This window comes from Pseudophryne corroboree, chromosome 11, assembly GCF_028390025.1.
Source record: "Pseudophryne corroboree isolate aPseCor3 chromosome 11, aPseCor3.hap2, whole genome shotgun sequence".
Taxonomy (NCBI): Eukaryota; Metazoa; Chordata; class Amphibia; order Anura; family Myobatrachidae; genus Pseudophryne; species Pseudophryne corroboree.
Window position 1 is genome coordinate 265747778 of NC_086454.1, and position 23660 is coordinate 265771437.

General features: G+C 43.1%; 1 long non-coding RNA gene and 3 pseudogenes across 1 annotated transcript in view; 2 read left to right on the top strand and 2 right to left on the bottom strand.

Annotated features, from left to right (window-relative positions):
- Window positions 1-23660, top strand: part of LOC134970154 (uncharacterized) — a 177029-nt gene that overhangs the window by 47088 nt on the left and 106281 nt on the right. The window contains exons 2-3 of the long non-coding RNA XR_010189696.1: window positions 1750-1876; window positions 6210-6343. This is a non-coding gene — a long non-coding RNA (uncharacterized LOC134970154). The remainder of the gene's footprint in view (window positions 1-1749; window positions 1877-6209; window positions 6344-23660) is intronic.
- LOC134971303 (5S ribosomal RNA) lies at window positions 3230-3349 on the bottom strand (annotated as a pseudogene).
- Window positions 19219-19338, bottom strand: LOC134971304 (5S ribosomal RNA; annotated as a pseudogene).
- On the top strand, window positions 23128-23247 carry LOC134971479 (5S ribosomal RNA; annotated as a pseudogene).

A 23660-nucleotide genomic window follows, 5' to 3' on the forward strand; every position in this document is an offset into this window, starting at 1 on the left:
CATCCCGAACACCAGGCATTTAATACCAAACCCTGCATAACCAGCAGGATTGTCAACATGCCCTGTCCGATATTTGGCTAAATGATGAAGCCCTGTTACAGCCAAATTGCGTGCATGGCAAGAGGCAGGGCTACCATCAGAAATTGTGGGGCCCGGGATTGACAAAATAGCCAGGCCCCCCCCCACACACACACACACACACACACACTAAAAAATAAATAAATAATTGTATATATATATATATATGGCCCCATCGTACGCGAATGCATTTATGTATCAACTAGAAGGCCAGATGTTTTCCATAGACCCTGAGGTATCCATGCAGGTTTTCTACTACAGACGCTATATAGATGACTTGCTCATCTTATGGCAGGGTCCCACAGAAAACTTAATTTCCCTCCTGGATATTCATAACATGACCAGTCATCCAGTACAGTTTACTTATGTTATGCAGAAAGAGGCCATTAACTATTTGGACGTGACCATTTCCCATAAGGATGGCAGGCTTGATACTTCGTTGTATGTAAAACCAACCGATAGGAATACCGTACTTAAGTATCACAGTTTCCACCCAGCTCCCCTACTGAGGGGACTTCCATACTCTCAATTTTTGAGGGTACGGAGAATAACATCTGACCCAGTAGAGACAGGTAGGGCACTAGACATCATGAAACACAGATTTGCTGAAAGGGGATACCCTATGGGGGACTTGGAGGTTTCTAAACAACGTGTCTTAGACATGACCAGACAGCAGGCATTGCAGTCTGGCCAAGCTCGTATACAATGTAGTAGAGAAGTGTTTCCTTGGGTTAATAAATACACCACCAAGAGTAGACAAACAGTAAAAAAAGCTAAACAAATGTGGCCAGTTATACAAACTGACGGGGCCATGTCCTCCATGGTGAATACGGCGTTATTGCCGAGTCACACCAGAGGAAGGAATATAGGCGACCGTATAGTTAAATTAGACATCACGGAGCTGGCTAGCAATAGAGAATCTCACTTCCTGCGAGCTAAGGCTGGGTGTTATCGCTGCTTGGGATGTGCCACATGCAATACACTCTTGGTAGGCACTTCCTTCAACCATCCCTCCACGGGTCGTAAAATTCCCATTAAACACCGTTTAACATGCACTACTACTCATGTTGTGTATCTCCTCACGTGCCCATGCGGTCTTGCCTATGTTGGCAAGACCATTAGGCAGTTCCGTGAGAGAATGGCTCTCCATAGAAGTGCCATAAAGAAGGCTTTTGAAAATAAAGACAGCGAGCAACCGTTTGCCCGCCACTGTGTACTTCTGGGCCATAGGGTAGCCAGTATTAGAGCCATCCTGATAGATCATGTCCCCCGCATGATCAGGGGCGGGAATAGAGACAGACTACTGTTACAAAAAGAATCCAGATGGATTTATAAATTGGGTACACTGTCACCCGGTGGTCTCAATGAGAACCTGGGCCTGCAGTGTTTCCTCTAAAAACTCCCCCATTAATCATTCCCCCTATTCCTTTATCAGGTACTGCAGCCATGCTTTAACAAATCAGTCTTGTATGTATTATCTTGGTTTGATCTTTTTTAGAATCATGCTCATTTATATTAGCACTGTAGGCATTAACCTAGTTAGGTGTTGCAATTATCCAGTCTAGTATTATCTTTCAGGATTGTTTTGTACACTCTTGTTTTTAATATGCTTTATGTAACTTTGTATGTTATGTTTAATATTTGCTTTTTGTTCCCATTGCCTCCCTGTAGGTGACCGAGCGGAGTATCGCCCGGTTGCCATGGGTACTCGCCTGCGACGCGGCGCGCCGTGACGTCATCGGATGGCGACGCGGACGTGCGGCCGGACGAGGTGGCGGGCGGCAGCGCCGTGGAGCAGGTGAGTACGATTAGCATTAGTGTTTGTCTTGTCTTTTGTATATAAGTACTGTTTTATGTAGTTGGTGGGTTGTCTGGCCCTGAGGACGGGGAGTACTCCTCGAAACATGTTGGCCTAATAAAGTAAAACTTTTAACTAGTTATGCAGTCTGGACTGAGTGCCGCCCCTACTGTTGCTGTGTAAACCCTGGACTCTGTTGTCTCTGGCTGGGAGGGCACCGCAGCTGCTGTACGCATTGGGAGTGGAGTGCCGGATTGATTTCTTTTGATATATATATATATATATATATATATAAAGGCACACACTTGATCCAATAAAGGAAAAAGCAGAACAAGCCAGCACTCACGGTTTTGATGAAAAGAAAACCAAAGGTTTATTCCATGTTGACACAATGAGCGTACATACAGGCACAGCCTACAGCCCGACAGCTGTCTCGACCGACTTAGGTCATCCTCAGGGGCTACAAGAGCTGAGTAATGCACAGGGATATAAACAAAAAACGGCACCAAAATCAAAAACAGTAATCCACCAATGACGGAAGAGAGGGGCGGGGGCAAGTTCCGTGTACGGCTCCCCCGCATCTCCTGGTCCGTCGCATGGTAACCAAGGTACATAAAGCTGGTGCGCTCTCTGGCAACAGCTCGAGTGCGCTGTTCGCAGCACAGGGGAGCCAGGCCAGCACCACTGACGCTCACTGGGGGGACGGGAGAGGGATGACAAAATGCATAATACAAGGGTGCATATCAAAACAAAATGGGAAGGGTCTGGACGGAACATAACAATGAAGTAAAAGAAATAAACAATGCTGAATATGAAAACGTATGGGACCGCTATCAATTCACATTTAAGGGGTAACAAAAACCATTAGAGAAAGCCACTGAGCCCAGAATCCTGGGGACACATAACGATGATATAATAAAGTTATCAATCACAGGCTGGAACAATACCAGCCGGAATATTAAATGCAGGTTTAGAGATGGATAATGGGTGAAGGTGTATAATACCCAGCGGCAACGACTGGATGGCAAGAAGACAGCGAACCCACAGAAAGACCCTTACGAAGTGCAATAAGTGCAAGGCTGCAGAGGAATACACACGGGGCAAAGATGGAGCAGGATGTGGTCTCCGGTGTATTGAGAAGAGTGAAGCAAGGGATAGAATGGCATACAGGGCAAGCCGGTGAAAACCAGACCTGCCCAGATGCCATGTATAATGTGTGTAGATAAAAACAAAGTGGTGGGATAAGGAAGAAAGGAAGACACTGGAGCATGCATCAAAAGTGGGGAAAAAAGAGAGAAAAACTCATGAAGAAAGGCCTCTGCGTGATCCTCAACCGCGTATAACCAGGTGATGTAGTTACAGCACCCAGTATTCCCAGGCCGTCTCCAAGCCTGGTACTGTCTGGGCCCAACACTGCTTAGTTTCCAAGATCGGACGGAATTGGACGTCATCCAGTGTGGTATGGCTGTAGAAATCACTGAAATGTCCGAGCGGTCCTGACATGGAATGGGCCTGTTCCTATTGGAGACAAAAGAATGAAATAAGGAAAGTATAGAATAGCGAGACTCAAAATTGCCCAGCCAAACCCAACATGAAGTGTGTAAGTGACTGGGCACACAGTGATAATCCAATGCTTGAATAAACAAACAAAAGCAAAAGACTGGACGCACGGCGGTGTCTAGACGGGCACAGAGTGGTCACACAATGCCTGAATAAACAAACACATGAATAAAAGGACTGGACACACGGCGGTGTCTAATGAAATGAAACCAAAAAAATCATTCAATGAGTTGCTTCACAAAAAGCAACCTAAACGAAACTCCTCATTGAGGCCAATGGGAGTCAAAGAATGAAGTCTGTGAATCCACTGAAGCTCTCTTTGAAGTAACAGTCTGTCACGATCGCCGCCCCGCTGGAGTGGTGGGATCTGGTCGATGATGCAACATTTGAGTTGATTAATCGTGTGCCCGGCCTCTTTGAAGTGTCTTGCTACGGGCAAATTGGTGAAGTCCCCCGTGGTGTCTGTAGTCATAAGGCATTTCTTAATGGAGATAGGCTATATAATGTAAATGCAAACAAATTTGCTGACTCTTATTGATATGATAAATAAGTAGGAAAAAGAAAAGAGGAAGAAAAAAATGCAAGAAGAAAATTATTGATTGATGCAGAGAAGATAAACAACGATGTTGAAAAAACTTATAAAATAAAAACAAGCAAAGACATAAACAAAAAAAGGAGGCCTTTGTAGATACTTTGTATATGCGTGCATACACAAAATATCATGGGGTAAAATGTAATGTCCAAGTGTTATGCTTGAAAGGAACGTGGCGTCCCAGTTCCTTATTAACGCACTTGATGTTTGATAAATTGTCTGTTACTGTAGTACTTCACACAGTCCTGATTGGATGTATGTTCCAAGGTGAATTAACGTTCCTCTGTGTTAAAAATAAGTCTATTGCAAGTAGTGATTTTTTTATGTTTGATAACAAGTTCTACAGACAGGGAACGGGGTGTGCCATTGGTTCTTCGGTGGCACCCTCGTTCGTGAACGCAGTCAAGTGGGAGATCGAACGCACATTGTTTTTTGAGAGGCCAGAAATAGCCCAAAGGTCGTTTTTGTACTACAGATACATAGACGACCTTTTGATATTTTGGCGAGGGGCAATACAAGATTTGGAGCAACTAATAGAGAAACACAATTTATCCAACAGCCCCGTGAAGTTCACCATGAATTATAGCAATGCTGAGATCTGTTTCCTAGACATTTGCATTCAATTAAGGGAGGGGACTGTACACACCAGTCTCTATAAAAAGCCCACAGACCGCAACACGGTACTCAGGCATGATAGTTTCCATCCTGCAGCCACCATCACAGGACTACCATACTCGCAATTCCTGAGGGTGTGTAGGACCTGTGATGAGGAGCATGCACTTATCCAACAAATGGATGAAATGGAACGCAGATTAGGTGAGAGGGGTTACCCAAGACAATTTTTACAAGCAGCGAGGAAAAAGGCCTTGGGTCACAAACGAGAGGATCTACTAAGATCCCGCACAGGCAAAGATGTGACTAATGTAATCCCGTGGGTTAGTGAATTCGATGTGAACAGTGAATTCATGAAAAAAAGCATGAGATCATGGTGGCCAATTGTCTCCACGGACCCCGAGTTACAGATGTTTAAACAGAAACGCATTTTACCGAAATATGCGAGGGGGAGGAGTCTTAAGAGCATTTTAGTAAAAACTGACATGGCCAAATTCAAAGAAAATCCCAAAAATTTCATGACAAGAAAGAATGGTTGCTTTAAATGCACAGGGTGCACCACATGCTCACACATGTCACCTGCTGATTTCATATCACATCCTTTTTCAGGCAAAAAATTCCCCATCAGATGGCCACTCACATGCACCACAAAATTTGTGGTCTATGTGATAATTTGCCCGTGTGGCAGGCTGTATGTGGGAAAGACAGAGTGCCAATTTAAAATCAGGATGGCCCAACATAGGCAAGCCATTAGAAACGCATTGCTGACGGGAAGAGGCGACCAACCGGTGGCCCGCCATTTCCTGGAAGCCAAACATACCATGGCCACTTTGAAGCACCGAATTATAGACCACGTCCCAGAATCAGTGAGAGGTGGCAATAGGGGTAAGCAACTCCTACAGCTTGAGTCGAGATGGATTCATAAATTGAATACCCTCAGACCAGGCGGGTTCAATGATAATCTGGGGCTGATAAATTTCCTTTGATGACCCCGTATGGGAGGAGATGGCTTTAAGTTGGTCCAGAAATCGTTTTGAGATGCGACTAGGTGTAGGGGAGCTATGGCGTAAACCCTGTATTTAGCAATTAGCTATAGAGTAAATAGATAACCTAGTAAGGTTGGAGCACAAAAAGGGTTGATCTGAGCACCCAATAGCAAAATATGGGCCAATGAAGATATCTTGTTTAAAACAATAAGGGAACATCAAGTTAGGTCATTGTTATGTAATCACAAAGAGACGGCAGGACTTATTTTTAATAATGGGCCCCGATAAGAGGTGGTAGATTGCGGGGAGTCTATTAGGTTGAAACAATTGAGGGGTAAGGTCACAGAAACTATTTTAACAATTCACTACGGAGTACTCATATAGATTCCGATTTTTTATATAAATTTGTTATGATGATTCATTTTAATACACATGTTTGTTTTATGACAATTACATTCCGATTATGCTGCAGGTGCAATACCAGATATTAGAATGTTAAAGATTGAATTTGTTATTTATATTGTTTGCGGTGCACAGGATTTCAGTTTTTGTTTAAGTTGAATCGCAGTCTGTTTGTTTATAGCGTCGTCATGACTACTTGCCTGGCAACCGAGACGGCAGGACCGCGTCACAGGATGTGCGCCGGGACGCCAGACAGGAAGCCGGAGCAGCGTGGCCAACGGCGTTTGCAACGGGACAGCGCGAGAAAAAAGGGGGGTGAGTGTGATCTATTTAAACACTGTTGTTTGTCATGTTGGGTTATCCTGATGAAGGGGACGGGGGTCCCCGAAACGTTGATGTTCCACAATACACGCATTTGATTATTGAAAAAGTCACTGAGTGCCGCCTCTTATTGAAGCTCTATATATATATATATATATATATATATATATGCAGACAATGTCCTGACGAAAATTTATTTACTAAATTGAAACGTTGACTACACTGACTGCTGAGTCTGATTATCTTCTGCTTTGAAAATTCCTATGAGTGCCGCCTATTCCAACCATCTATATATATATATATATATATATATATATGAACACCTACATTTCCATGGGTTTTAGACTAGGAATGTTAATATCTTAAATTTCTATCTGTCTGGTCTTGTTGTGGTTAGCTATTGTTTCTGATTTTCTAAACAGAATCGGTTCCTGGGTATTGTCACTTCGTTTGTTTTTACTTTCAGGTGAGACAATGACAATTCAGTACTCATTGTTTTAAATAGAAACTTGGCTATTTTAGTAAACAAAGGTGTATGCCTTCTTTATAGAATTTCAAAGCTTAGTGTAAATAAGGCAATTGTATTTTAGTCTCTGGGAGTTTTAATTTATGTGTGACTGATTTTCATGCTATTTAAAGGTTAACGCAGACAGTGTGGGATTTATACAATATATATATATATATATGTATATTAGATTTATGATATGTCTTTGTGGCTTTTCCATGAGAGTACAAACTCCACTGTAATTACTCACACCACGCTCAAACCACGCAGGACCGTGGGTGCGACCACACGCAATTTGCGAATATGTGCACGCATGGCGGAACAAGTGCATGCGCAGCGGGCATGTGTGTGTGGTTTGTACGTGATGTGTGTACTGGAATATTTTTCGACTTTGACAGTCTACCCTTTGGTAGTCAACAATAACTGCCACTATCTAATCACTAAACAGAAAAATATCAATACAATATCTACAGAAGTTTGGGTAATCGGGAGAGAGGGGTAGGTAGGAAATGTATGACCTAGTGGGATAGTAAAAAGCATGTATGTATGAATCCATGTCTGAGGGGCATGTATCATCGTGCCGTATATGTTCTAGATAAGCTTCGAGGTATTGCGAAGTATACATTAAATCCTTCTTATCCCGTATTTAGGGTCTGTAAGTGGGCCAACAAACACTACCGAGCTCTTTTCGGCTTCTTGTTCCAACAAATGGGGTGCACATTTAGTTGATGATACATGGAGGGGGAACATATGTGAATGCTAATATGTGGATATCACCTGTCGACTATGTGTGTCACTACCTGAAGGTTGTAGAGATGACGATAAGAAACATATCAAAAATACATTCACATAACATTTGCGTAATCATTCTTGGGTGTTGATTGAAGTCTTTTCCGGATGGGTGTATTTTTGCTGAGGGAAAACAAAGGAAAAACGGGTGAAAGAAACGGGCCGTGGAATTCATTTGCAATCCTTATCACAACATCGTTTCTATAGATGGGTCATAAATTAAATCTACTGCTGTAGCAATACCCCTGCTCCTTAAACTCATCACTTTTGTACTGCGCTTGCGCCGTGTTAAAATTCGAACACACCTAAATATCAAGCCAATAATTATGACAACTCCCAGGATACAAAGGAGAGACTTTCCTACACTCATAATGACATTTTGAGTCCATTCTCCTAAACCTGAGAACCAATTGCGTGGGTTCAACCATGAGACCCAGCCGGTCAGTTCATTACTCACAGCAGTCAGGGAAAGGTTGTGTCTCCGTCGGAACTCCCACTTCAACTGCAAGATATCGTCCATCTTTTGATCAATGATCTCAGTTGGGTCGTCAGTGCTGTTTGCAATATACGTGCAGCACTTCACACCATATTGAGTTGCCAATGTGACACAGTACCCTCCCGTCACGGCTGTGATATAATTGAGGACCATCCTGTGCTGGATCAGTTCCGTTTTGTAAGCTTGCAACTCCCTTCCCGTAATCCTGAAGGTGTCGTCATACATCTCAGTGATATTATCTATCAGATTCGCTAGCGCATGGATGTACCTATAATTTATAATTCCTCTGGCAGTACGGGTGATATCTAATGCGAGAAGGAATTGAATCCCGGTGGATTCGTGTATCAAATCAGAGGCTACGTGCTCTGTCCTATCTATGAGGTGTCTCTTAACGATGTGTTCATAGTGAGTATGAGTATAAGGAGCTTGAGCACTGCGGTGAACGTCTTTCATCTTATCATGGGTTATGGTCATAACCTCTGGCAACACTCTTCCAATGTAACACAATCCCTCTGAGTTTGGGGCAAGCCACTTATACGCCTTCCTCCCACATATGAAATAAGCATCATTGGGGAGAACATATGGGACAGAATATGACATTACCATATTGCAAACTTTCCAAGTGAAAAATCCTATCCCTATCTCTCTCATCTGTTCAGTACACGTATCATGCTGTATGATATGCGCACAGTACCCTGGTGATACTTCTCCAACCCGCATTGTCTTACTTCCTTGAGTATACCTGTACCGACAATACCTTCCACTGTTGGCTATTTGGCGTATAAGTTCAGAATCTATGGGTATCCTATCAGCTCTGTGCGAAAATGCCATGGTCTGGTTATTCCATGTCACCTCCCAATTTCCCGGCTTTCGGGAATTGGAAATGTTGAAACATAATAAGGATCTATCTACGTGATACTGATGGAGCTTCAAACTAGGGGGCCTAGAAATATTACATTTCTTGTCCACCGGTCTCCCACCCCGTAACTCGAGTACCTCATCTATTGCTAAAGGGTACGGTACTAGTCCTGACTTGCTCTGACCTTGAGGTACTTGTGAGCACACCCAGCATTCTGTCTGGTTTAAGACCTTACCCACTAGTGAGTGGTAGTCACTCAATGGATGACGGTCCATGTTGATATTAAGGCTGGACTGACATCTCTGGATGCACCCATCCTCAACTATGTTTTCACAATTCCTACAAATGCAATCTTCCTCAGCCAATAACCCTTCACAGTGCCTCCTAGTTTCCTGACTACCAGATCGTTTTCTGATACTCGCCTTTGCTCGATGGGTGTGTTGCTCTTGGAATTCTACAAATCCGTCCTTGCCATCAGAACCCATTCCAGATCCTTTCTCGACCTCTCTGGTACTCTCACCGAAACAGATTGTTCTCGTCAACAACAGGATTAACAGGAAATCCGGGAATGCAGTCTCTTGGGGTAAGTCCATCTTGTTAAGGGGAGAGAAAGGGAACAAGAAGGGGGAGGAAAGGAAGGTAATGGGAGATGGAGAAAATAATAAAAAGGAAAAAGAAAACTGGTGCGACAACCGCCTCTGATCTTGTTGTTCTCCGCGCTCAGGTGTCGTGACAATAGTCCTGCCTCTCAACCTTCCTGGAACAGACACTCCAGTGATACGATGTTCTCCGAGTCAGCGACCTTTCTATAGGGAACATGACTCTTGCATTACAATGTGTTTAACTGTTGTGTATTATCAGTTGTGTGAAGTAAACCATCCGTGGAAAGTGAAAGAGAGAAAATAATAAAAAGAAAATTTGTCACATTTGCGTTCACCACCTGAGCCGGATTAAGGGGGGGTCACAGGGGGTAAGTACCCCGGGGCCCCCCAATTAAAGAGGGCCCCCTGCCACACACCACAGATCAGACCTTAAATACGATCTTCAGTGCCGCAACAGCGCCGCACCTGTTATGTGCTGCTGTGCTTCCACCGGCTCTCTGACTGGCCGCGCGTCTTGAAGGGAGGAGCTGACCCGGGGGGTAGTGGAGGTGTCGGGCAGCCGAGGCACACATTGAGCCGGAAGTGGGGGGCCTAGGGGGTCAGTAATCCCGGGTCCTCTGTGTCATGGGGCCCCCCTATTGGAGCTGCTGAACGGGAACGAGCTCCGCTTCTCCAAGCTCTGCTGCAATCAGCAACCCACAGCAGCAGTGCAGCAGTTGTCCACAGCAGCGCAGGGAGCTGCAGCGGCGGAAGAGCCCATGAGAGAAGTAATATCGTCCCAGACACCTGCACCTGCCTGTACTTGCTCTCACTCCCCTACTCCAGCGGCACCGATGACAAGCAGACACCAGTGCTGTGCTTCTGAAGGTCGGTGACAGAGAGAGGGAGGCTGGACTGACTGACTATGCTGGGATCTAGAGGACTAAACAGAACGCAGCCCACTCCAATCAGCAGCAGTCTGTATCGCTTTATATATTTCATAAAGTGTGGAGGGTGAGAAAATATTTCATATTTAAGGGGGGAAAGATCATTAAAATACATAATGGGTGAAGGGGATCTTCAAATATATAAGAAGCAGAGGTGATGAGTTGCTGCTGAGAGAGGGGAAAGAGGGAAGGATTTGGGGCAGAATCTTTTACTACATATAATAGAGTGGTATATTGATATGCCTAGATAGATCCATCCATATAGATAGATATCTATACACACAGATATCTATCTATCTATCTATCTATCTATCTATCTATCTATCTATCTATCTATCTATCTATCTATCTATCCGACCTGCACTGCTGCCATTCATGGAGGTGCAGGAAAAGGAGGCACACATACAGCGGGTGTCGCAACACCAGGGGGGCGGTGCTGATATAAGGGCCCCCTCTCTTAGGTGCCCCGGGCCCCCCAAAGGCTTAATCCGGCCCTGGTTCACCATCAGGCTGTCACACCATTATGTCTATCGGTATCTATGCACAGTCTCCCTTCACCAGTATTTCCACTCTCCACCCTTTGTGCATGGCCAGGCACAGTGATGCTGGTGAGATATACTGGGTTTGGGCAGACCTCTGAAAAGACCGAGTAGACATGTGACGTTTGAGCTGTAATTCTGTCCTGTGAACGTCAGAGATGAAGAGGAAACTTTGAAGACAAATCACAGAGTTTAGTAACAAAGAAGATTTTACAAAGTTTGACATCTGGATTGGGCACTACGGGGAATGATTCCCTAATCAGGCTGTTCCCTTAAAAAAAATTCTATGTGTGTTATATCTCTACTGGGACTATCCCAGCCATCAATCAAGTGTCTTGTCCATTCTAAGTTCATAGGGAACCCGGTATCTTTGAGATAATTTCCTCTACCTGTGATGGACATGCTTCTAAAACAGTGAAATGCAATATTAGTCTTCGTGGATATTTTAACATATTTTGTGCTTCCTGGGTGGGAGCACTCTATATGTATACCATCTCTAACAAAACTCCTGTTAAATTACTTAGAGGTCACTTCTGCTAGAGGGAGAGAAGCAGAAGTTTAGAAGCCTCCTCCTAATCTACGTATGTTCTGTCAAAAGGGTAAAGTTGCATTTATTCTGTTCTTCCCATTAACCGAATCTGTGTTTTTCTATACTGCTCGTGATTCCTTACTATATGTCCCTTGATCCTGTCTATGTGTTTAATAACGTGGTTTATTTATTCTGTCTAGGGGTCTATATTGGCTATGTGCTCTACTACTCCTACAATTTCTAGCAAAATGTCCTTTATTTTTACAAATGTAACATATTATCGGTCTTTTGTTACTACTAGGGTTTTGGGGTTTGGGCTGATGAGACTTTGGTGTAAGAGCCTGCATACTTTCAATCCTCAGCCTCTCCTCTCGCAGTTTTCTACGCCTAGCAATATTCCTATGATGTTAAATTGTGCACTCTCTAAGGCAAGCTACTGTGACCCCTCTCCAACCAGGCAAAGATGTTTGTACTTTGTCCCTCACTGTCTGATCGAGTCCGTCCATTAGCACAGACACAGCTACCTTTCTGTAATTTTCATCGTTCCCTGCATCTAATACCCCCATGTATCTATCCATTTCCTGCAGTGCTCGGTGGAAATAATCAGATGTCATTTCATTTTTCCTCTGTTTTATGGAGAAAATTCTTCTCCACTCAGTGGGAAAACACAACTCTAGTTGCTTATTAATTCGTTCTATATTTTCCTGATTGTTTCTGTCAGTCATAGGACTATTCGACTCTAGCCTACAATCAGTGGTAATTTTTTTTTTTTTTTGGGTGTCAATTTTAGGGAGTAGGCATGCTTTCAAAAATGTCCGCCAATGTTGGTTTGTTGGTTCATACACATTACCCAGATCTCTGATAAATTTCTGACATCTGGCTAAATGCTTCCGAGGGTTGGGGACTTCTGAAATGATTGATCGCAGCTCATCTCTGGGCCACGCGCAATACATTGCATTATTCTCGGTGAGGACTACTCCCTGACTATCGGTTCCCCCATTGGGAGTTACTATTTCCAAGACAGGGTGTAATCCTACCATTCCGTTCCTAATCTGTTAACTGTGTGGTGTTGTTTCTGTGCAATGAACTGTCTCATACTTACCGGTAGCTGTGACCTCACCCGTTCTTTCATTGGGGAATACTGTTACTGCACTACCTGGTTGGACAGGTCCCACCTGAGTTTCCTGCAACATGACTGCTTGGAGGAGAGCTGCGATTTGGCTGACTCCATCATCTTCCTGTGACCTAAAACCTTGGAGAGACTTCAAAACAGGATAGATTTTGCAAAAGTTAGGGTTAATACATTGCTCTTTCATATTACTATCATTTACGGATGTATCATTGACTGTAGCCTTCTGTTCCCCTTCGACCTGTGTCGACAATGGTGTGTTTGTGTTCTCATTCCCGCTAGGTTTGGAACCGATTGCATATGTTAATTTCTCTTGCATATCGCCCTCTTGCTGCCATAAATTTAAACAGTTTGTGTGTCTGACCCTTTGTTTTCGGGATTTTATCAGACATATCCTAAACCTTAAATTCTGCAACACCTCTGGTTCAAAACTGCCTACCCTAGGGAATGGTTCCCTATCTTCCACAGTCATACGTTCCCATTCATTGCATAAAACCTCTGCGTTTGATCCATATTTCTCACACATTATGTACCTCGCCGACCCCTTGGACCGCGGAATATCAACCTGAACCCTGGTTGATCGTCCCTTACTTGAGCAACTGGCCCCCATCTTCTGCAGGTATTGCCTTCTCAGCTAATTCCTACAAAAAAACAAAATACTCAATATAAGGCAACGGTGAAAGTTCAACGAGTGCTCTCACCCACTCACGCCCACGTTGGCCAATACACCTAAACACTGTCGTCAGCGCCGGTACGTACCCAACCTAGGGCCCCTGTGTAACCTCTATTCACTGGAAGTATATGGGAGTAACTTACCCTTCCCAGTAAATATTGGTTGTTGGAGATTTCCTCAGTGACCAGAGAAACTCCCTTAAAAATAAAAAACTGTTACACAAATCACGTTGCGTGTGCTACACCTAGCGCTTATGATCCCGCGATTTTACGCAAAGGTCGTAAAAGGGTATCACGTTGAGCTAAATATTGCACCCACGAACGCGCGGTCCAATCGCACAGTGTATAGGTAACTGTTACTTATCCGCCGTACGACCAATGGAATCGTTTTTCAGGCTGCGAAACCTCAGCCGGAGAGTATCTGAATGGGCCTGTATGGGTTCTACGCCAACCACCTGGGCTGCGCTCTCTAAACAAAAACCTCGCTGACCTCCGGTCTGCGGTACTCTATACCTTTGCTGACCTTTGGTCTGCGATATCTACTACTTTGCTCCTTTGTACTTTAATCAATGTTAACGTGAGCAAGTCACTCTCACGCCACCAAGTGTCCACTCATCTGGTGTGGTCTCCTACGGGATCCCGAATTCCCTGGGTCCACAAAACCTTTATTGTTTGCACACTCACGTTCGTTCACTCAAATACACTTTTTGGTTTTTCTGTACAGAAAATTAACTTTCATTCAGGTGAACAGCATTAGTACCAGAGGTAATGCAGTAAAAAAGGTTTTGTTTAAACTAAATCTTGGACACTGAGCAATTTGTGCTATTATCGCGTGGCTACCGTTTCGCGCCTAAACTAAACAATGCTTATTGTGTAATTTGTACTTAGCGACCGTATCCTTACGCACGTTGCGTAACCACGCGATCGTGCGTACGTCTTTACGTTGCGTACGCAGTCCCGTACTTTGTCCGAGACACGTATACAAAAGACCGTACGTCCGCAATAGTACAAATCCCACACTTCTATAAATGTAAGCGATATTACCTATAATCGTTTACTTAACACAACACAGTATCTTTCTGTATAAACCTGTTTAACTAGGTCAGACTGTATATGTGTTTTTACGTTTTACTCCCTTAATATATAGTCTATGTTTTAACTAAATAGCAACAAATTTCTCAGCACAGGTCGAAATGAATTTAATAATCATCAATAATTCAAATGGTATGATTCAGATTGGATAGCTATCTTGCAGAACATACATTGATATAAACACACACATAATTATAATATTATATATATGTACCATTCACTGGTCTCCTGAGACTCATTTACCCATTAAGTGCTTCTAATTTGCATATGAATGCTATGTGCTATTAGCTGCCTGTAAAGGTGGTTTTTTGTTCACTGCTAGGAAAAACCAGTTACACAGGTTAATTTGCATTTCAATGGCTATCTTATAGCAAGCAGAGTTAACTGAATCTTAGAGGTAAAAAAAACACCTTTGTTTATATCTGTGTGTGGTTCTTACATCAAGTATTCATCTTACTATTAACTTTCATTAAGCCCCATCTGAAACTATTTGTAATTGACTATGGCATGGGTTAAATAAATGCATTGGTAACTCATAAATGGTGATTGATTGTGACCAGGGAGAGCTGATTATTCCGGGCAGTGAAAATCAGCCATTTAGAAAAATGACCTTCCCAACATGGCCGCGGCTCCTCCCCCTTCCACATCCATGAGGGTTACACAAAATGGTGGAAAGGCCATGTGGTTAGTCCAAAATGGAGGACAAACCATGCGGCTTCCTTTGTCACAAAGAAATCACACACCATGCAAGCCCCTGAAGTTATTTTAGGCCTGAGTTAAAAATAAAACTATATCAAAGCTTTGCAGCAACTTTTAAATATACTTTTAAACCTACTTAAACAGATAAACAATCCAATCTGAATCAAACACAATATGACCTTTGAACCTTGTTTTGCAACAATAAAAATACAGTTTAGCATCTTAAATATTATGAGAAATGAATTGTCCCTTAAATTTCATATCAGCATCTTACTGATACCACAACATTACATTAACGTGGATGTTTTTTCGTCAACATTTTGCGATGCGTCCATCATTAGCCAGTCAATTACAGCCGCGTTTGTAATGTACAGTGCATCATTAAGAACGTGATATCCCGTGAGAGCTCCCAATTGATAATGTCGATATTATATTAAACCATAAAGCTATACCTCTAGATACACTTTTACCTGAATACACGCGCTACGCACTTTGTACGCTATTTGCGTACAGAGTGCCGTACGTGGTATGTACTTGGCGTACACACGCCGCACTGAGTGTACAGAGTACGCACAGCACGCGTACACACAATTGATAACCTTTAAACCTTATTAGTAATACAATGTAATAATATGGTTACACTTTAAACCTTTATGCAGCAAAGCACTGCTATGATGTTATACCTTAAACCTTAAGTAGCGCTGATGGTATAAAGTACCCGCAGTGCGTACACCTTATCAATACTTATAAACCTTATACAGTTAAATACGCTTTAAACCCTAGCAGGGAAATGAGGACACAACACCGATATGTAGTTGAACCACAGGGTTCTAAGGCCACAGTGGATTATTTCAAAAGGTAAAACAGTACACATTATACACTACAGGCTAACAAGATAAATCTATAACAGAATAATGGCTACAGTCAATGTACATACGTGTGAATGATCGCGCGTGCTTCCCGGTCCCGGTCCTCCGCTAATCAGGTTTAAAGCGTTAAGAGTTTGTGATAGTGACCTGGCCTACAGCTCGCTCTTTATTCAGTAGATCAAAACATAATACAATAGACACTGTGTGCTCTTCTTCCATTGGTTCGGGGGTGGGACATATCCTGTGCACCGGGGACCATTGGTCAGTTCAAGAAGTGGGCGATGGCTAGGACTTGAGATGTGGTTTCTGTTGTTTACATCTGAGTTCCCGCCCCATGATCAGTTAAACCCATCACATTAATCATAAATATGGTATTATTAATAACTTAATGAGGTAATATTTAATAATATTCTTATTCCCACCAGATAAATGTTTACGTGTCTCTGGACAATATGATCCCACACATGATATGATTATCTATTTCAATCTTCAAGATATACATATATCCACATATTCATATATATATATATATATATATATATATATACATACATACACGTACACACATACTCCTGCTATTACAATTTGTTAGGAATTATATATTTATTCATTCATATATATATATATATATATATATATATATATATATATGAACACCTACATTTCCATGGGTTTTAGACTAGGAATGTTAATATCTTAAATTTCTATCTGTCTGGTCTTGTTGTGGTTAGCTATTGTTTCTGATTTTCTAAACAGAATCGGTTCCTGGGAATTGCCACTTCGTTTGTTTTTACTTTCAGGTGAGACAATGAAAGTTCAGTACTCATTGTTTTAAATAGAAACTTGGCTATTTTAGTAAACAAAGGTGTATGCCTTCTTTATAGAATTTCAAAGCTTAGTGTAAATAAGGCCATTGTATTTTAGTCTCTGGGAGTTTTAATTTATGTGTGACTGATTTTCATGCTATTTAAAGGTTAACGCAGACAGTGTGGGATTTATACACTATATATATATTAGATTTATGATATGTCTTTGTGGCTTTTCCATGAGAGTACAAACTCCACTGTAATTACTCACACCACGCTCAAACCACGCAGGACCGTGGGTGCGACCACACGCAATTTGTGAATATGTGCACGCATGGCGGAACAAGTGCATGCGCAGCGGGCATGTGTGTGTGGTTTGTACATGATGTGTGTACTGGAATATTTTTCAACTTTGACAGGTTCTAGTTGAATTTTTGTTGCCGCCTTTTTTCTTTTTCTCCCACCTCAACGGGTGGGTATAAGGGGTTTTTTGGAGGTCGTCTGCTCCTGGCGGATCTGGAAATATATGCAGTGTTCTGACCAGACGTAGTCGGAACGTCAGAATCACTGTCTGAGGTGTGCTGTCTGACTGTCAATGTCCGTGAAAGGTTGTTGCGGTCTGCGTCCACGCTGCTGTGGTTGCCTAAATCTTCTTTGCTCACTGCGAGAGTACCAGGGATACACTCTATTTTCTTTATAGTCCAATTTAACCTGTTTGTATTTGTTTTTCTTAAATTTAAGCAAATCCTCCTTAAATTTCTCTATATCTCTGTTAAGATTGGATAAAAGATCACAATCAGGAGTTTGGATGGCCCTGTAAAGATCGGACGTTTCCAGTTCCAAAATCTCTTTTTTGATACAGTCCAAATCTGTGCCGGCTTGTTCTATCACTAAAAGCATCAAATCGAAAGAGCATTTGTTAAGTATGTTACACCATTTCATGCAAAAATCGTTATTGTGTCTGCCCAACGTAGGTTGATTGTGTAGCCTAAACCCCCTAGGTATTTATTGTTCCTTGTAATATTGTGAGAGGGTGAGGCCATGTAGATGTAACTCAATTTCTCTCTTTTTCAACCTGAGCAAATCACTGGTGAATTCCTCTGGACTATCTTTATGAAAAGCCAGAGAATCAGCATCGTCAAATAAAATTCTTGCTGCATCCGCAGGATCGAATTGTAAAACAAATATCAGTTCCTTATTTAAAGAAATTGAATTGGCAGCAGGTTCCTTACAGAGGCCGGTGGTGCTGAACAGTACGGTCGCCTCTAAGCTGCTGTAATGTACATAGCTCAATGCAAAAAACAAAAAAACAACAAAAGGGTTCAAAGAACATATAAAAATGGGGGAAAAAATGGGAAAAAGAGTACATATAAACTCCACACGGCAGGTGCAAGTCTGGTTGAAATCCAATACAGAAAAAGGCAGGGACAGCACTCAAAGCCACAGACAAAAAGTTTAAGGGAGGTGCAAGGCAGCAAAATGATATAAAGGCACTCACTTGATCCAATAAAGGAAAAAGCAGAACAAGCCAGCACTCATGGTTTTGATGAAAAGAAAACCAAAGGTTTATTCCATGTTGACACAATGAGCGTACATACAGGCACAGCCCACAGCCCGACAGCTGTTTCGACCGACTTAGGTCATCCTCAGGGGCTACAAGAGCTGAGTAATGCACAGGAATATAAACAAAAAATGGCGCCAAAATCAAAGACAGTAATCCACCAATGACGGAAGAGAGGGGCGGGAGCAAGTTCCGTGTACGGCTCCCCCGCATCTCCCGGTCCGTCGCATTGTAACCAAGGTACACAAAGCCGGCGCGCTCCCTGGCAACAGCTCGAGTGCGCTGTTCGCAGCACAGGGGAGCCGGGCCAGCACCACTGACGCTCACTGGGGGGACGGGAGAGGGATGACAAAAGTGCGTAATACAAGGGTGCATATCAAAACAAAATGGGAAGGGTCTGGACGGAACATAACAATGAAGTAAAAGAAATAAACAATGCTGAATATGAAAACGCAAGGGACCGCTGTCAATTCACATTTAAGGGGTAACAAAAACCCTTACGAAGTGCAATAAGTGCAAGGATGCAGAGGAATACACACGGGGCAAAGATGGAGCAGGATGTGGTCTCCGGTGTATTGAGAAGAGTGAAGCAAGGGACAGATTTGGCATACAGGGCAAGCCGGTGAAAACCAGACCCGCCCAGATGCCATGTATAATGTGTGTAGATAAAAACAAAGTGGTGGGATAAGGAAGAAAGGGAGACAATGGATCTTGCATCAAAAGTGGGGAAAAAAGAGAGAAAAACTCATGAAGAAAGGCCTCTGCGTGATCCTCGACCGCGTATAACCAGGTGATGTAGTTACAGCACCCAGTATTCCCAGGCCGTCTCCAAGCCTGGTACTGTCTGGGCCCAACACTGCTTAGTTTCCAAGATCGGACGGAATTGGACGTCATCCAGTGTGGTATGGCTGTAGAAATCACTGAAATGTCCGAGCGGTCCTGACATGGAATAGGCCTGTTCCTATTGGAGACAAAAGAATGAAATAAGGAAAGTATAGAATAGCGAGACTCAAAATTGCCCCAGCCAAACCCAACATGAAGTGTGTAAGTGACTGGGCACACAGTGATAATCCAATGCTTGAATAAACAAACAAAAGCAAAAGACTGGACACACGGCGGTGTCTAGACGGGCACAGAGTGGTCACACAATGCCTGAATAAACAAACACATGAATAAAAGGACTGGACACACGGCGGTGTCTAATGAAATGAAACCAAAAAAGTAATTCAATGAGTTGCTTCACAAAAAGCAACCTAAACAAAACTCCTCATTGAGGCCAATGGGAGTCAAAGAATGAAGTCTGTGAATCCACTGAAGCTCTCTTTGAAGTAACAGTCTGTAACGATCGCCGCCCCGCTGGAGTGGTGGGATCTGGTCGATGATGCAACATTTGAGTTGATTAATCGTGTGCCCGGCCTCTTTGAAGTGTCTTGCTACGGGCAAATTGGTGAAGTCCCCCGTGGTGTCTGTAGTCATAAGGCATTTCTTAATGGAGGACCGGTGCTGGCTTAGCCTTTCCTTGAGCATTCTGCTGGTCTTGCCAACGTACAGACGATTACAGGGACATCTGAGAACATAAACAATAAACCGGCTGTATGGTGTAACATACTTAACAAATGCTCTTTCGATTTGATGCTTTTAGTGATAGAATAAGCCGGCACAGATTTGGACTGTATCAAAAAAGAGATTTTGGAACTGGAAACGTCCGATCTTTACAGGGCCATCCAAACTCCTGATTGTGATCTTTTATCCAATCTTAACAGAGATATAAAGAAATTTAAGGAGGATTTGCTTAAATTTAAGAAAAACAAATACAAACAGGTTAAATTGGACTATAAAGAAAATAGAGTGTATCCCTGGTACTCTCGCAGTGACCAAAGAAGATTTAGGCAACCACAGCAGCGTGGACGCAGACCGCAACAACCTTTCACGGACATTGACAGTCAGTCGCACACCTCAGCCAGTGATTCTGACGTTCCGACTACGTCTGATCAGAACACTGCATATCTTTCCAGATCCGCCAGGAGCAGTCGACCTCCAAAAAACCCCTTATACCCACCCTTCGAGGTGGGAGAAAAAGAAAAATGGCGGCAACAAAAATTCAACTAGAAACCGTGGTGTTTAATCTTTCTAAACATCCCCTCACACCAGACGAATCATCTATTCTCAGCAAAGGTCTTTCCTTCATCCCCACCGTGACCCAGGACGAATTCAAGTGGCAAGGGAATTTGTATAAGCTTGGCAGACAGCTGCGACTCAGAGACCTTTTTTCAGGCAACAACACCAAACCTGTCTCCACATCACCAACGATAGATTTGTGTCCTTTGAAAAAACCCAGTTAATTTGATCCTCCTTCTGTCAATCCCTCTATACAAACGTTCATGAGGGTTCTCAAAAGGGACACCGTACCGTTTATTTCCCAACAAAGGCTATCCCATCACAACATCACCATGGGGGAAAGGAAGGCCATTGAGATTTTACGCAATGATACCCAATTGGTCATTAGAGCTGCCGACAAGGGGGGAGGCATTGTTCTGCTAGACTATGACTATTATATCATGGAAGCCAACAATCAACTGGCAGACACTACGTGCTACCTCAAACTTGGATTTGACCCCACCAGGTTCTACAAAAATGAGATAGACTCTATAATTTTGATGGGACTCAACAATGGGTACATCAACAAGACCACTGCTGATTTTTTGACCACTGCATATCCCAGGATACCCTTTATGTACACACTCCCGAAAATTCATAAATCTCTCAACCTCCGGAACGTCCTATCATTTCAGCTAGGGGGTCCTTATGTCAGCCTCTATCTCAACTAGTTGATTTCTACCTACAGCCATTAGTCAAGCGAACAGACAGTTTCATCGAGGATACATCCGATTTTTTGAGGAGGCTAGAAGCAGTATGCAACATCACTGAAGAAACGTTATTGGTGACGCTTGATGTCTCAAGTCTATATACCAATATCCCACACCTACAAGGGATTGAACTCTTGACTGACAATGATGCCTATTTTGGTCCACCCGTGTCCTTTTTGTTGTTGCTCATGGATATCATTCTTAATGAGAACTATTTCCTCTTTGGAAACTGTTTTATTTACAAAAACAGGGGACCACCATGGGTTCAAATATGGCGCCCTCCTACGCCAATATCTTCATGGCGGCCTATGAGAAGGTGCATATTACTGGTAATCCTCTTTTTGGCCAATTTTTGTCATTTTATGTACGCTACATTGATGACCTTTTTTTCATCTGGCAAGGCAGCGAAGAGAACCTTCTGGCATTCATTGGAGAATTGAATTCACTTCCAGGCACCATCCGATTCAGTCTCTCTTTCAGCAAAACACATATCAACTTCTTGGACGTTTCCATCAAAAAGAAGGACAATAGGCTGTTGACATATATTTACAGTAAGGAATCAGACAGAAACACTTTGCTACTACACTCTAGCTTCCATCCTGCACCCTTGAAAAGGGGATTACCTTTCTCACAACTTCTACGGGTGATCCGCATCACGTCAGACCCAACAGCCATTCCGGCTGCCTTGGAGTCTATGTGTCAGCGATTCCTTGACAGAGGCTACCCCAAAAAGGAGATTACAGATGCCCTTTCAAGGATCGGACAAATCAAGAAAGAAGATGCATTACTTAAAAAGAATCATTCTGCTGATCACGATCAGGACAGATTAAACTTTAGTAGTATGTTCACCACAGCCTCTGGCTTCATCCGCAACAAAATTCGTGAACATTGGCATTTTATTGCAAGTGATCCAGTTCTTAACAAAGAACTTTCTATGGTTCCCAGATTTGCCTACAGACGGGGACCGAATTTGAAGCACCTTCTAGTGAAAACGGACTTCACGCAGAAAAAACTAACACAGCTTCCAATTGGCTGACGAGGAAACCTGGGGTCTATAGATGCACGGGATGCTCCAATTGTACATTTCTACTACTGGGCAATCGCTTTACCAATCCGTTTGACAAGAAGGAGTACTCGATTAAGTACAGTCTGGACTGCAACAGCCGGTTTATTGTTTATGTTCTCAGATGTCCCTGTAACCGTCTGTACATTGGCAAGACCAGCAGAATGCTCAAGGAAAGGCTAAGCCAGCACCGGTCCTCCATTAAGAAATGCCTTATGACTACAGACACCACGGGGGACTTCACCAATTTGCCCGTAGCAAGACACTTCAAAGAGGCCGGGCACACGATTAATCAACTCAAATGTTGCATCATCGACCAGATCCCACCACTCCAGCGGGGCGGCGATCGTGACAGACTGTTACTTCAAAGAGAGCTTCAGTGGATTCACAGACTTCATTCTTTGACTCCCATTGGCCTCAATGAGGAGTTTCTTTTAGGTTGCTTTTTGTGAAGCAACTCATTGAATGATTTTTTTGGTTTCATTTCATTAGACACCGCCGTGTCTCCAGTCCTTTTATTCATGTGTTTGTTTATTCAGGCATTGTGTGACCACTCTGTGCCCGTCTAGACACCGCCGTGTGTCCAGTCTTTTGCTTTTGTTTGTTTATTCAAGCATTGGATTATAACTGTGTGCCCAGTCACTTACACACTTCATGTTGGGTTTGGCTGGGGCAATTTTGAGTCTCGCTATTCTATACTTTCCTTATTTCATTCTTTTGTCTCCAATAGGAACAGGCCTATTCCATGTCAGGACCGCTCGGACATTTCAGTGATTTCTACAGCCATACCACACTGGATGACGTCCAATTCCGTCCGATCTTGGAAACTAAGCAGTGTTGGGCCCAGACAGTGCCAGGCTTGGAGACGGCCTGGGAATACTGGGTGCTGTAACTACATCACCTGGTTATACGCGGTCGAGGATCACGCAGAGGCCTTTCTTCATGAGTTTTTCTCTCTTTTTTCCCCCCACTTTTGATGCATGCTATAGTGTCTCCCTTTCTTCCTTATCCCACCACTTTGTTTTTATCTACACACATTATACATGGCATCTGGGCGGGTCTAGTTTTCACCGGCTTGCCCTGTATGCCATTCTATCCCTTCCTTCACTCTTCTCAATACACCGGAGACCACATCCTGCTCCATCTTTGCCCCGTGTGTATTCCTCTGCAGCCTTGCACTTATTGCACTTCGTAAGGGTCTTTCTGTGGGTTCGCTGTCTTCTTGCCATCCAGTCGTTGCCGCTGGGTATTATACACCTTCACCCATTATCCATCTCTTAACCTGCATTTAATATTCCGGCTGGTATT